We start from the raw sequence: 11,225 nt of genomic DNA on the forward strand, positions 1-11,225 counted from the left end.
CCAAGTTGTTTACAAAATGTTTACAGTCTACTTACAGTACAGTGACATTTGACAACATCTTATGGATCATAGTGCTTCACAATCAAGTTTGTAAACAGCTCACTGAGTTGTGGGTGAAAAACTTTAAAATGCTTCTCGTAAGCATTGTAAGTGCTAACCTTAATTGGCCAAGCTGCTGTTTAAATACCCTCTTTCTTAACAACTGTCATCAATGCATACAAAACTACTTGCATAGAATTGTCTATTATGATAGATTTTGAACAGTTTGGTGACTGTTAAAAGCATTACAGTAAATATAATAAAAGTAAATTAACCTATTTCTAAAACCCTATTCATATATACTAGTTTACCAGCAATGACCTAGCTATTTTTTAATTGGTTGTCATAAACAAAAGCCCTAAAGCAGGATTGTTATCCAGATCCTTTTCACTGTTTATCTTGTTTATCTGACTGCAAAAGTCTCATCAATGCCAGAAGGCAAAGATTTAATTGCTTTTTCTCTGTGGTGAAATGTATTCGTAGGTCATTTAATGTCAGATTCTCTTTCATCTCATTGAAAACACTAAGTTTACCTAAGGTATTTTAATAAAAAATTTGTGTACCTGTGATAAAAAGGATGAAAGAAATTGATCTATGTGAATTGTTTGTGTTTTTTTCTGCATTTATTCATCTAACTGCCTTGAGTATGATAGGTGGTACTTCAGCATCTAAATGTATGATGAAGTGGATTGAGTGTTCATCTTAAGAAAGCATGTTGACGCCGCTCAGGTGGCGCAGCGGTAAAAAGACACGCTGCAACCAGAGCTGTATTCGTAGTACATCGTATCGAATCCAGCTCTGCCTTACCGGTTCGAGGCTGAGTGGCTGTATGAACAACAATTGGCCGATTGCTCAGTTGGGGGGCGGGACAAAGAACCGGATGTGGGTCTCTCTCTGTCAGAATGCTATTGCAACCTCTGCCGGCTGATTGGAGGTGCCTGCACAGAGATGAGGAAGAGTGCCATTAGGGTGTGTCTCTCCGCATGCAACGCTAGGTGGCACAACACTCATCGATGTGTAGGTGGCAAAGATGCATCCGGCTGCTGCTCATGTTTCGGAGGGGATATGGGTTAGCTTTGATCTCCTCGGTCAGGGCAGGGTTCGGCATAGACAGAGAGGAAGCACGATGCAAGTTGAACAATTGAATGCGCTAAAGGGGGAGAAAAGAGGGAATTTTTTTTTTTTTAAAGCATGTTGACTGCATTAAGGATGTGCATATTTTGCTTTGAGAATGTGGCAATGATGCTGTGTTAAAGCAAGAATACACAAGTGTACATGCAAACAAGCATGAACCAAACATACACATAAGAAACACAGTGTTTCCTTCTGGTTATAAAATGATATAATGTAGTTATCATAAAACAGGTAAAAGGTAAAATCAGCTGCCCTTAATTGCCCTTAGCTGTCAGTAAGTCAGTGAATGGATGAGTGTGTGTTTTACTGCAGTGGATTTGTGCCCTGTCTATTCTTGCCCTGCACACAGTGTTTCCAGGTGTTTCCAATTTCCTGGTAAACACATAGCACAAGCAAAACAACATCTCAAACAAACTAACAAAACAAACTAACAAAAAACAAACTAACAAAACACTGTGCAGGCATTCTAAGTTATTTGTGGTAAATTGTTTGCTTAGATGCATAAAAGTAACTGTAATCTGATTACAACAATTGAATCAGTAATTAGTTACTGTACTGAGTTCACAAAAAAGTAATTACATTTAGTACTTAATTACTATGATCTTTGATGGACTTCATAGAGTTTATTTCTGCCTTATGTCCATTGTTATCTTGTAGGACTGGACCCAATGTAACACTGACCACCAGAGTAAAACGTTTAGTAAAAATTAATGGTTTGTGAAAGTGCTTTTATACCATCTTTACCCCAGTACTGCAGACAAAAATATAATTTATTAAGGAACTTGCACTTTGCTTTAAATGAATCAGTTGAATGCTAAAATAATGACGTTGTTTAGAGTAGCAGAATATATTGTTAATGCTGCCCTACATAATATTACTAATCTTCAAAACTACTTCTAGTCTAAATGACCTAAAGTTGGGTTATAACATGATAAAACTATTGTGAACTTTGTAATGACCCTTAATTTGCTTCATCTGTGAAGTGTTTTATAATTACCACCAATAGATTTAAGTGTTCAAGGTGAGTTGCAATTTCAAGGGATTTTCAATACCTTGGACATTTCTAGAGCACCATTGGGAGTATTGTCCAGAAGTTTCAAACTTATGGCATAGCAGCAAACCTGCTTGGTCGTGGGAAGAAACCAACATTTTAGCAATGTCATCAGAACAACAGAGAAAAAGCCCCTGTGTTACTGCAAAATACTTACAGGACTACCTGATGAAGGCTGGGACAAATGTGTCAGTGGCAGCCATAGGATCACTTAACCAAGGATGGAGACACAGGAAGATTATTGACTGAGATACATCTAAAGAAATTTGGTTAAGAGTTCAAGTGACACATCAAAACTGGAATTGTTTGGCCATATTGATCAGTAGTTTATTTGGTGCCTGAAAGGTAATGCTTATGACCAGAGAAATACTAAATGCTGCAATAACTGCCAATTTTGACTGTGTGTCAGACAATTGTCAAGAGAACTAGATATTTTTCATTTGAACTTAAAATGATGTCGAGACTTTTTTACAATTTTATTCTAAACACATTGTCATAACACCTTTGGAGTTGAAGGGTGCTGAACATTTTTGATTGCAACTGCATATTCCTTCCAGTTTAATTTGAAACTTCCAGACTGCACAGCTGCCAGCACATAGTTTGCTTCTGCCTTCTAGCTTCTAGCTAAGTGTACAGCTTGTTAGTGGCTGAACATTCACTAACAAGGTTAAGCCTGAGCTGAAACCTGGCAAAAGTTACTCTGTACATAAACAGCTTGATTAACCTTAGAGTGAGAGAGAGCGAATTTCAGAACAGAGCGCACCTCAGTGTTTCGTGTACATGGCTGCTGTGGATCTGACTGATATCACTTTTTGAACATTTGCCAATGTACTTCATGTTCAGGCTTTAATTACATTCATTATTCTTTCACCTAAGAATCTAAGTTCAATTCCTGCCTCTGTTCAGGTTCTATGCATGTTCTCCCACATTCTTAGGAGGTTTTTTATTGGGTACTCATGATTTCCCCCACCTTACAAAACATGGATTGACTACTGATTGTTCCTTTGTGTGAGTAGATGCATAAATGTGGGAGTGATGGATAGGTGTCTTGTCCAGGGTATATTCTTACCTTGCATCCATAGTTTCAAGACACTGGACTCATTTAACAGTCAAATTCCTCCATACCAAATGGCACAAACAATATAATTAAGGATCCCACTTTGTGCACAGGGCGTTGTCATGTGAAATCATGAAAGGGTTTGGAGCAGCATCCACCAAAGACTTATACTTAGCAAGTAAGGATGGATTGTGGTTTTCCATTTTGTGCCAAACATCATGAGAGAATTGTCACTCGGTTCAAAGACATTTCTAAGAGCAAAATTTCGCCATCTACAGTTCATAATATCATGAAAAGAGTCGGGGTCGGGGGAAATTTTTCTGCATAAGGGGCAGAAACCGCTGCTGAATGTGAGTGACCATCGTGCTCTCAGGTGATATAGTTTGAGAAACCATCATGCTACCATAATGGATATAGACACATGGGCTCGGGAGTTCATTAGGAGAGACATATGCTGCTCATCAGGATGAAGGGAAAGTGAAAATAAATGAAGGAAATAATGAATAAATGAAAAAAGACATCACATTCATATGTGCTTGTGCAAAATGTCACTTTATAACTATAAAAATTAGTATAGAGTTGATTGCTTTGTTGCTATAAAAGATTTTAATCTTCTGGATTCACTATTTAACCACAAAAGCATTAGTGAAATTGGGCAATTTTGATTGACGATAAAACATGGCTTACTGTCACTGTTCCAATTTATCCCAAAAGTGTTGGAATGGGTTGAGGGTTGATGTCATAGTTCTGGGCAGGCCAGTCAAGTTTCTCCAAATCAATTGGCACAAACAATATAATTAAAGATTCCACTTTGTGCACAGGGTGTTGTCACGTGAACATATGAAAGGGTCTTCCCCAAACTGTTGTCCTTTTTATTGACCTAAAACAACCCCAGACCATTATTCATCTTGCATTAAAAGTCTACATTTGGCACACAGCCTTTAGACAGGTACGATTCTGGCAAAACCCGGGTTTATCCATCATCTATGCCCCAGTGCCAGATGGTGAGGCATGATTCATCACTAAAGTGAATACTAGGCCAAACTCTTCAGTATGATTGACACTACTGCCAGCGATTGTCTGTGGAATATGCTGAGCTTCTATCTAATATCAAACTTTTTGAGAACCATGCATAACCCCTATACTGTATATATAATTGATATCATGTCTTGAATTTAATCTTGTATTGTGAATGTAATTAGACCTTGAACCTTTGAGAGATGAACAGTTTTTCAGATCAAATCAGAAAGTCTTCATGAGTGCTTGTACTGTAGTTTTAATTCCATAGAGAAAATGGGAGGCACGGAAGGTGTCAGGAGGTAATGAAAGCTGATGTAATTTTAATATGGAAGAAGAGTGCTCTCTATTGGGCTGCAGAGGAAATGCATCTCATAGGGATTCCATTATTTATCTTCAGTAATCGCTTCATTATAATCTGGTTTGCTGTGGATCAAGAGTAATGGACGCAAGGCAGCAATACACTCTGGACAGTGCGCTGCTCTATCACAGGGCATTAAACACGTATCCATGCAAGTGATGGATGCAAAAGTCAACCATATGCATTGTTTTTTTTTGTTTTTTTTCCTCCCAATCTAGTCATATCCAATTACCCGATTTGCATTACGCTTCCTCTCTACCGATGCTGATCTCAGCCAGCAGTGGTCGTTATTGCATCAGTTATGAGGTCCCGGCTCCGGCTCCCACCCTGTATGAACAACAGCCAATCGTTGTTTGTGTACCTGCCAGGAGAGTTCAAAATGTCAGCTCTGGTGTGTTAGCGCGTTTTACCGCTGCGCCACCTGAGTGGCTCAATATGCATGTTTTTGGGAGAAAAGCCAAGTTACAGGAGATGAGGTCCAATCCCAGGTTTAGTACAGTTTAGTTAAGACTTTGGAAAATACAAATGTCATTTCCTGATAAGTTGAGACTCTTTCTAAAAATTCAACAAAAACCAAAAACTGTTTTTGTGAAATCACTTGAACTTTTATATAACTTATAAAAGTACAAGGAAAAGTTTTTCACTGACAAACCTAATTGTGTTCTCTAAATATAAAGTACAATATAATGTGACACCTGCAAGGCACTCAAAAAAGTTTGGCCAGAAGCAAAATAAGACAAAGGTATTACACGTTACACTGTTTTTGGAAGGTTCTACAATTAGCAGTTTAACTGGTAACATGTGAGGTCATCAAGATTAAGTCTAAAAGGAGGCTTTACCAAAGGCGTAGTCATTGCTAACAAGGATGATTTGTGGTTCTCCACTTTGTGCCAAACGTCATGAGAGAATTGTCTCTCTGTCAAGACAATGATTTCAGTGCAAGATTGCAAAGAATTTAGGTTTTTCACCATCTATGAAAGGAGTCGGGGTCATGGAAAATCTTGGTGCATAAGGGGCAGAAACCACTGCTGAATGTGAGTGGCCATCAAGCTCTCAGGTGATATAGTTTGAGAAACCATAATGCTACCATAATGGTTTTAGGCACATGGGGTCGAGGAGATACAAATGCCGTTGTTAAAAGGACATCTTTTCCCAAGACCTCCATGTCTATTTCAGCAGGACAATTCCAGACCTCATTCTGCAAGAGTTACAACAGCACCTCTTATTGAAATGTGTGGCGCATCATAAAGAGGAGAATCAGACAACAGCATCATGGACTGTTGAGCAGTTCAAGTCTTGTACACAGCGAGAATGGGCTAAAATTCTACTTACAAAATGATTAAAAAAGTAGCGTTTAAAAGAAAAGGTAATGGAACACAGGGGTAAATGTGCCACTGTCCCAGCTTTTTAAGTGTGTTGCAGGCATCAATTTCTAAATTTGCAAAAAAAATTGTTCATCATTAAACACAATGTAAATCTTTTCTTTGTCTTTTTGTCTGTTAAATAAAGGTTTGAGGAAATTATCAAATTACAGAATTTAGTTTTACTGCATTTTTAGAAAGTGTCCCTTTTTGGAACTTTTTGGTAATGGGGTTTGTATATACTCCATGGCAAAATGTTTAAGTAAAATTCTCCTAATGATGTTTAGATACACTCATTGCCAAAATGTGTTTAAAATAAATCATTTTTAAAAACTATATGCATTTAACTTACTGGGGAAAAACTCAAGTGGCCTGCACAGGGCACTGACCTCAACCACAATTAACACCAATGAATTGAAATGCTGCCTGCAAGCCAGGCCTTCCCATCCAACACCAGCAATGCTTAAATTGTAGCTTTAACATTAGTAATAGGGGGACACAAGTGCCAAACCCATAACATTACACTAACAAAAACTTGTTTCGTACTCATTTAGTGTACATTCTACAGACTGTGACAAAATACTTAAACCAACTTGTTTGGTAACAACAATCATATCATGGTTCAAGTAACTAAGATCATATTTTATGTAAATATATCATATCTTAAGTTTAATAAATATAAGGAATGAATTGTAATCACAAACAAACAATAACTAGGTTAGGGATATCAAATCAACCAAACTGTGTAAACAAATATTACAAATAATATTATTTAAATTCTGTCAAAACTAAACGCCGACTTAATGGCCACAAAACATCTAAACACTTCTGTAATGAGCATCATGTTTAATATTTGACAGAGTGAGCCGCTCAGGTGGTGCAGCGGTAAAGTACGCTAGTGCACTAGAGTTGGGGTTCTGAATGGGGTTGGGCGGCAGTATGAACAACGATTGACTGTTGTTCATGGTTAGAGGGTAGAGAGTCGGATCATAGGTCCTCATAACTGGTACAACTGCGGCCCCTGCTGGCTGACTGATGGCGCCTGCACAGGGCTGAGGAATAATGCTGATGGGGGTGTGACCCTCCGTACACAGCGTCCATTAGTGTATGAACTCGACTCGTGCATGTGAAAAATGCAGTCTGCACTAATTGCGTACCGGAGGTGGGCGCAAGTCAGTTGAGAGTCGTCCTCAGTCAGCGGTGAAGGGTTGAACCAGTATAGAGGACGCAATCAGGGTAATTGGACACGACTAGAATAGGAGAGAAAAATTGGGGGGAAAAAGTGGGGAAAAATAGATAATAATAAAAATATTGCAAAAAAGTGTTTTTCACTGCTCAACCAAATGAACTGAAATCGACCAATTCGTAGTTTACACATATAATACAGACTAGCTAGTTATTCAGTAACCTTTATTTAAACTACAAGAGTTTTCTTACCAGCTGTTCTGCCCGTTTTATCTTTTTGTCTCTGCACATTTTCCTGACCTTGATTTGACTCTGACATGACAACTTTAGCAGCTCCTGCATGCCTCTCCAATCCCACAAGGGGGCTCCCTGCAACAGTCTGAATCATGGTCACAGTAATATACTGGTAAAAGGCTCGCAATTCATAATAATTCCTGCTAATTCATAATAATTTATAATAAATACCTACTTTTTGTATGCTATGCATGCACCATAAAACCAATGTTTACATACCCAATAAATACTATATTTTGTATGCTATGCATGCACCATAAAAAGTGTTTACATGTATATAAAACCAAACTGTAAATTTTTATTTTTATTGCTTGTTTTTATGCTGTTAGTTAATGTTGTGTGTATGCAAGAAGTTGTTGTCTGATGTGAGCTGTTGTATTAAAGTACCTACCTACCTACCTACCTGTCTGTCTGTCTGTCTGTCTATTAATATTACCGCAAGATAAACCCTGCATTCTTGCGTCCCCGTCAGTTAAAAGAAATTGTCAAAATTTGTAGCCTTAATTTAAACAAAAAACATTGGGGTTTTACCTTTGATTTGTTGTAATTATACACTCTTTCTGAAATTAATACCTGCAACACAAAGTTAAAAGAGGGAAATTGAAGATCTAATCACTTATGAGCAGAGGCGTAACTAGGAGCTCATGGGCCCCCATAAGCAGGTTACACAGATTCCCAAAATCCCTGGCTGTGCACTCACTGTATATTTTGATTACATGTATTGATATTTCATTGTCTTTTAGTTATTTTAATATTTTACTTTATTGTCATGTGTTTAATTTCGTTATCGCCGCACGTTACAGCTAGCATTAGACACTTGCTACTAGAGGGTCATATACGGGTCAAAGACGAGACGTAACATTTTAGTGTCCCCACTTGATAAATAATATACAATTATATTAATATAAGTGGATATACCTTCAATCTACTACATTTGTACATGTTTACTGAAACTTAAAGTAATTTTTACAGAAAATGTATGATTTTTGAAAAAATTACCCTTGAAACCCCCAAAATGTCATTCAGTGCAACGGTCCCCCTACCTCTTTAAGGAATAAAACATTAAGAAAAAAATAATTAATCTTAAGTAAAACTTAAAATTTACTGCTTTGGCATAATTGTACAAATGTCATCAGATGTGTTTTTTAATATTAATAATATTCAGGATACTTTCAGTCCCCATTTTCCCAATCTTCAGTTGTCATTCAGTACAACGTTAATAAAAAGCCTTATTTTAATATGCAATCAAGCTACTGCAGTCATGTGACCAATTATAACAACAAAAGAAGACACCTGGGGACCCTTCAGCACACACACAAAGGTCAATGCATTTTAACATTATTTGATAAAAATGTCTTTTTACTGACACAGTACATTAAAGAACAAAACTGAGTGTCATTCAGTACAACCCAGAAAACGTAATATTACGGTTAATCTTGTAAACAAACAAGGTTATTAACATTTAAATGTGAATATGTGTAGAAATGTCTTTGAGTTAAGGTCAATGTTAGCTTTGGCTAACCACTGGGATAACTGTAAAATGTGCTAAAGTAAAATTTCTGTCATTCAGTACAACAGTCATTCAGCGCAACAGAATTTCGCTGTTGCACTAAATTGACAATGACATTGTTATACTGACTTTTTAATGTTTTAAAATTATTTTTAAAGCAAAATTGAAACAGAAATTCCTTTGTGTGGCCAAATCCACCTGATGAAATTTACTACCTTAAGTCTGATGTCAAAATCATAATCGCAGAACTAAAGCCATGTACAGCAAGAACCTCAAGGTTAACAACAAAAGACTGGAAAACATTTGTTCAGTTCATGAAATAAAATGCGACTTCAAATGGTTTTCACGGCTGAATGAATTTAGATTTACTGCAGCAACTTTTTCATGTGTTATGACACAAATTCCACACTTCCACACTGTTCTGGTGCCTTACAAGTTGTTATGATGGCTTCATTAGCTACGTTTTAATATTAAAATGCTTTATGAATATATTGAAATGCTTTAACAGCAACCATTTTTTCATGCTATGACAGGACTTCAAATGATCTTATGTTACATCACTTTTATGCAAGTTTCTTGTTTTATTTCAGAATAAAGTTTAAGTTTTTGATTGCCTTACTTTTTTCATGATGTTTGTTTGTTTATTAGAATTTTAACGTCATGTTTTACACTTTCGGTTACATTCATGACAGGAAACGGTACTTTATCTTCACACAAGGTTCTTTAGCTTGATCAAACACAGTCATGGACAATTTAGTGTCTCCAATTCACCTCACTGGCATGTTTTTGGACTGTGGGAGGAAACCGGAGCTCCCGGAGTAAACCCACGCAGACACGGGGAGAACATGCAAACTCATGATGTAGTAATATTATTACACATACTTGCCACTGGTGTGGCATATTTTCATTCTACTACTGCTACTTTAATCAATAAAGAACTTAAAAACAAATGAAGTCATGAATATTCTGATGTAACAGGATAATTTGGAGTATGTCATTCAGTGCAGCATAAAATCATCATACAGTGCAACAAAAACATTTGCTTAAAATAACTGTAATAAGTCATTATTATATATATTTTTTTCATGTGAATGCAAGAGAATCCAGGCCTGCTTCATAGAAAACAGAGTTTGATTGGGTTTTAAATACGTAGAATAGAATGTGTAGCAAAAACGTCTTGTATACAAATAAACAAAATCCCAAGATGCATTAGAGTACAAACAATGCACAGAAAATTTAAAACAGAGTAAGTACAGTTTCTTCTGAGGTTTTAAATGTTTTGTAAGAGATATACTAAACTTATAAATTTGAAATGGCTAAGATTGTTCCTTGTGTGTGTATTTTTTCATAAATTAGTCAACAACACTAAAATGATCAAATAAGCAAAATACTGAGAAAAAAAATACATATTTACATAGGTGACACATTTGTGCACAATATTAAATGAAAAAATTATACAATTTAACCATTTTATTTTTTTGGTACTTGGAACACCCTTTTCGTCTTTCACCCATACAAAACTAACTACAGAACGTCCGAATGCACATGGATAAACCGGGTGCTGCATTCTGATTGGCTGAGCTGAATGTCACTCACATAAGACCGCTACAATATTGTAATATAATAATAACGACCTGCCGAGTGCAGCCAATGAGTGCGGTGGGGGGTGAGTTCATGTCGTGGAGGGCCCCCCCACACCATGGGCCCCAGTGCACCTGCCCCCTCTGCACCCCCAGTAGTTACTCCCCTGCTTATGAGTAAGGGTGGATACAGCCTCCATAATAAAATATTTGAGAGTTTAAGAGTGTGCATGTGCTAGACTTTGTTGCCTGCTCTACAGTTTTTAGCAGTTTCTTTTACACATTTTAAAGAAAAATACATCAATAAATGGCACATATGAAGAGTTGTATGACAAAGAAATACAGTTTTTTTTAAACAATCAATTGGGATGTTCAGTGCCAAAACAAATACATCCTGTTGTTACAAAATAGTGTAACCGTAAAATTCTGTTGCCCCAGGTTTTGAAAATATTTTGGAAGGTGTTGCAAGCATTAAATGCCTAATTGTTAACCAGTAAACAATGCTTTTTGGTAAAATGTCAAATAGGTTTCTTGAAATGTTTTCAGCTTAATACAGGTCTAAGAGTATTAGAATGCTTTCTGTTTCCATTGCCTTTTTACATACCATCTCAAATTGGAACAACTTTGGAACTTTGC

This window comes from Trichomycterus rosablanca, chromosome 1 (assembly GCF_030014385.1).
Source record: "Trichomycterus rosablanca isolate fTriRos1 chromosome 1, fTriRos1.hap1, whole genome shotgun sequence".
NCBI classification, from domain to species: domain Eukaryota; kingdom Metazoa; phylum Chordata; class Actinopteri; order Siluriformes; family Trichomycteridae; genus Trichomycterus; species Trichomycterus rosablanca.